The sequence below is a fragment of the Diaphorina citri genome, unplaced genomic scaffold, assembly GCF_000475195.1.
Source record: "Diaphorina citri unplaced genomic scaffold, Diaci psyllid genome assembly version 1.1 scaffold18543, whole genome shotgun sequence".
Lineage (NCBI taxonomy): Eukaryota > Metazoa > Arthropoda > Insecta > Hemiptera > Psyllidae > Diaphorina > Diaphorina citri.
The window spans coordinates 1-5,562 of NW_007395897.1; positions in this window are offsets into that span (position 1 = coordinate 1).

Below are 5,562 nucleotides of genomic sequence, written 5' to 3' on the forward strand. Positions count from 1 at the left end.
AGAAACGCCTTATGGAAGATTGCGTCTCGGAGAGACAGTTGACGGACATGATGTACGAGTTTATGGAGTAAGTATCATAGAATATGTAATAAGTATTTTGGAGATAAGCCCTGACATTTTAATAATTTGGGAGTATATTTTCTCCCACGAATTTTACCGTCACTGCGGTCACTGTATATACCTAAGAACAGTAATGCTCGTTATTTGAACTTTTTCTGTTTGGATTTTAATATCCTCATAGTGATTAATGTTCTGTTTGATTAAAATACCAGAGCCGCCCCTCGCATTGTTGCTTGGATGACTACAATGGTAAAATTTGTAATTGTTTATTTTACAAACTGATTCTCTCGTAGTATGTGACTCAGATATCAAAACAATGTCAATGTTTTGCTGACTGAGTAATACTTCTAACTCGTTTCTTTTAGAAACAAGGCCATTGGCATTCCAAGCTAAGATAGTTAGAAAATTCATGATGATGTTTTATCTTTCCGGCCCTGTTTTTGCCGTTTTTCAATTGCATCAACCCTTGCATTGAGAGTTGATACAGTCGATTTGATTGACTGAACCTCATTTAAAATGAGAGTCAGCATGGCCCCCATATCCTGAGAGCTAGTTTGTGAGGGAGGATTTTGGCTGGTACCCGCAGCCGCAACTTGTGCCCAAGATTTTTGGGAAGCGGGATTTACATTTTTTTTATGTACTTGACGCTGGACCGGCGGTCTTTGCGTTGGCACATTCTTTATTTTGGCTGGCTGGTTAGCCTGTGCAGCATTTTTACGCTGTTTGTTGCGCAGCATTTGTGCTTCTTTTGCAATCGAACAACCCCTATAGTTGGCAGGGTGGTCCTTTTTACAATTTGCACAAGTGGCGCGAACAGTTTTGGGTTTAACACAACTGGTGGTTAGATGACCTTGACCGCACTTAACACAGCGCGGTTTTTTATTGCAGTGATTTCGAGTATGACCGAATTCCTGACAGTTTTTGCACTGTGGTATGAGTTTGCTACCTTTAAGTGGGCAGATCTCAACCACATTATATAAAATGTTACACGATGCAGTCAAATTGGGAGCTAGAAGCTCAGAAGGCAATTTGGAGGCCCTGAGTTCAAATCCCGGCCAGAGGCCAGAGCATGGGCTATACTCCATAGGTGCTTGAAAATTTGAGAACCGTACTAACAGTTAGCTAAAACAGAAGCACTCGCCTGGTAATCTGGAGATCATGGGTTCAAATCCCTGTCAAGGCATGGATTACCCTCAATTATGTAGATGCTTGAAAATTCGACCATACTAATCATTGCAGTTAGCTACTGCCGATGCCGGGATAAAAGGACTATATGTCTCATTAGAGCACTCTTATTAGTAGTTTCCAATAAATAAAGACGGAAGTGGAGCCAAATTCCAGAAAAATCAAATTGACCGTTCGAGTAGAAACTTACCTAGAAAGAACTTTTGGTTCGTTCAATTACTTTAGTGAATAGAGTATGTTCTTAATGTACTAGAATTGGATATGGCGAATAAAGTACTATTTTTTATAAGGTACTCCTGGTTTTCGAAAGAAAAGGAAGAGGACGGAAGGTAGGGAAGAAAAGAAGGAAGGAAAGGGAGGGAAATAGAATTCTGCCTCGTCAGGGCGATTTTTTTGCCTCGCTCGGAAATTATTTCCAAATCTTCCCGCCTTTCTCGTGTTTTTGTGTCGACAAGCAACCGTTGCAAATGCGGAGAGAAAATGTGTAACATTAAAGACACAGCAATTAGATGTGGAAAACCCCAGCACACAGACATCATTGCTTTCACGAAGGTGTGTCGGTTCGGGGTGAATTGGTGAGGTTTCCTCTGGGTAACACTCATTAAGTCATTACTCTGGGACTGGTGAAATAGGAGAGTTGATTTTTGGACGAACACATACGTACAGATACCTTTATCCCAGAGATTCCTTTTAATTCCTACACAACAGCAATATGCAAAACTCAAAATTTCTCATCTACAGTAGAATTTCGATATAGGTAACGAAAGAATGTCAGATTAATATGTGGAGAGAGAGAAAGAGAGAGATATAGGGAGAGGGAGAGGGAGAGAGAGAGAGAGGGAGAGAGGGAGAGAGAGAGGGAGAGAGAGAGATTTCTCTCTCGAGAAACATATTCCCTTGACGAAACCGAAGTCTATTGCATTCAAAAATGACGAAACTTTTGAACAACTGCTTTTCAGAGGGAGAAGAAAAAAATTAATGAACATTAAATGGAAAGATAGAAAAAAGTTTCCTACTTAAAATATTGCTTTATTACTTTAACTGAAGATGAACAATTATTTAAAATGACAAAGAATATAAGTTGTACAAAAAAAGAGGGGCTGTTGCACAAAACTTACTGGGTCAAATTTCACATGATATACTGTGACTTGCAAATCAGTAATTTTTACCAAGGTATCACAGTACTTCCTTCACCGTTTAAAAGAAAAAAGTTCGCCTGCTACGCAAAAGTTATATGAATGGGGGTACATCCCAACAAAAATAGACAGGACATTTTATTTTATTAAAGTTAAAATAAGAAAGTGGAAAAAAGGAAATTGCTTCTTTTTTGTACTACCTATTATTGTTTGTTATATGTTTGTTCCGTCTTATTGAAAAATAAAGTTAATTATCATTTTGAGAAAAAAAAGTTTGTTCTTTATGTATGTACATATATGTATGTACATTATCTGTTCATTATTGATTTAAAATTTAGATTTCAATTATGTATTAATATTGCATCCCTCGACTTTCGGCTAGGTCCAGCTAGTTCGTTATGGGGAAGAGAGATCCCTCGTTTGGTAAATTACAGCATATGATATTTGAAACTAAATTCTCGATACAACAGACCCCGATCTTTCTTTCTCTCTGATTGAACAATCAAAAGAAGTCCCTTCGGAATTAAAGAGAAGAAATAAAAAGACGATTTCCATTCACAAAAAAGAGACGAGAGGGAAGGGGGGTGTCATCATCAATAATCAAAACAGAAATTAAGTCGTTAGCTTTTTCATGAATAAAAGGTCAAAGAAAAAAGAAGGAAAAATGATTTTATTATTATTTATTTCATCTCCCGACCTCCTGCTGCGGTTTAGGGCTTCACAGATGGTGCAATTGTTTTCCGAAAATTATTATTAGGGGTGTAAGGTTTATGATAAAACGTTTTGCTGGAATGAGGGATTAACCCAGTGCAGTGTTGTGTGATTGTAAAAATTGTGGGGCTGAATTTACAGTAGTGGCGTTATTTCGGCCGGAGCGAGAATGAGCTACACAGACATGTTCCATTTATGATTTCCACGGTCACACCGCTTCACAAAATATGTTTTGGCGGTGAGCAATATGACTAAAAGATATCTCGTTAAGGGAAAAACGCTTTGTGATTGGACTATTTTATTATTTACATCGGAACTCCTTTCACAATACTTCAAGAGAATTCTGTCCGCGGACTCTCCGGTCATTATTCAACCAGAGACACGAAGCTACCCCCCACTCCACATTTCTCATTGCGCACAGAAGAAACTGTGCGTCTAAGAAAGAATTTTGATCAAATCACGTGCATCAAAGGGTTCAAAATTATTCAAAAGCCCCGAAAAATTTATGTGTAAAATTAACAAATGTCTCGTTGTCTCCCATTCTTCTTCTGATCATTGTTCCCATTATATTATCAAACAAGAAAATAAATATCAGGCTACCCTGCGCGACCCTTCTTTCGGCAAAGAAGAAAATATGTCTCTGAATAAATAATTTCATTTCGAGGCAGAACATCTTGGGGTCATAAAAACATGATTGTCTGAATCATTAAACATTTCACTTTCATTTTTCCTTCACTCGTTTCTTTCCCCATTTTCTTCTTATTTTTTACTTTCCATTTCTCCCTTCTCGAAAATGTAAACGTAATAAAAACAGGAAAACTTCGTGAGGAATGCAACCGCAACAATTAAAACTCCAGGATGGGAAATTATTTGAATGTAATACCCACACCTCTCCATCCACAATACGTAGGTATTTGTTTCGCTATGAAAAGCTCCGAGAATGCACAGGAATTTCTTTTGAACTCTCAGGGAAATCTGCTCCTCTTCCTCTCTACTGTGAGTATCCTCAGTCTACAACTCTACATCACCATCTATTTACATTTGAATATATCCCACTTGAAAAAATAGAAGAACAAACAAACAAAACAAAGGTAAGTTATTCCATAGACAATAGAACGATACGATTCGTCAGTACATTTGGAGAGTGCACTGTTGTGTCTTTTAACTCATGCAAGTTACCCTGCCGTCCAGGTACCACATACAAAGTTGCTTAACTTCGGTGCAATTCTTCTGCAAGAAGACCTTGTATGTGTCTACCGTCTACTCTTATTGTGCCGGCGAATGTTAGCCTGCGGAATGCTACATCTTGCTTTTATCCATGAAAGGATGTGGTATTTTATATTTTCTTGTATCTAAAGGATGTAAAGTCTATAATATTTGAGTCCATTTTAGTTCATCTAATTTTTTAAATACCTGACTCCTCTGCGACAAGACATGGCAGTGTGCCAGTTGTAAACATTACCATGAAAAGTCAGGAATAAGCCCGTCCTGATCTAAGCATATTGGATTGGGTACGGGACGTAACGGGGATGATGGGATGCGAGTCTCACCCGAAAAAACACATGACCTCAATTCGGACTTCGTTTACCTGTCGTTGTTTCGTTAGCCTGTGCCAGGTAACCGTAGAGGGTGCAGACCATGACGATAGGTATAATTGGGTGCGTTCAGTTACATTGTGGGAGGAGTGGACAGATAAAAGTTCAGGAATAACATGATTGGCTCTTCATTATTATATGAAGTAGCCTTAAAATTCGACGGTTTTTACCTCTTACTTTGATTTAGTTTTCTTGTCTCATTTGACCCGATCAACTTTCGCTTTCTCTCTCTCTCTCGTTCTCTTCTCCATCTTTCCTTTCTCTCTCCTTGTTTCTGCATCTTTCTCTTTTTACTCGTCTTTTATGGATAAGAGGCCCCTTTGATTTATTATTACCTCTTTTACCTCTTTTTATTTTGGAGGCCTGCCCTCTTTCAAGTCAAAAAGGTGGCTCCCATTCTCTGCCTTTTCCTACTGGAGACCAGTCAAGATCAATTCGACGTTTTGTACGCGGTAGTCTCAGGAAACAAATGTAATCGTCACCTTCCCCTTCCCATCCTCACCATATCCCTTCATTTCATAACCGCACGTATAACGGACATCCTTAACTCCTTTATCTTTCTCCCCTCTCCAACTTTTTATCTTTCATTTTTCCATTAACTCCTTATCTTCCGTCTTTATTACTAGGAAAACACATGCATGCTTAACAACCTCTCCTTGTTCTCACTTCAGTGGACTAGCTTTCGCCAAGGCACTAAAGGCCAGTGGGACACCACAAGGAAACTAACGTAAAAGTCTACCCAGTCCGGAAAAAATCCCCTCCCGGGCCCGGTTGGGGGAGCCTCGAATTAAAAAGAGGTACAGACTCAGTTTGAGACTTGTAAACCTTGTAAGGACCTATGCGGGACTGTACCCACTTTAAAAGCTGCTTATGGG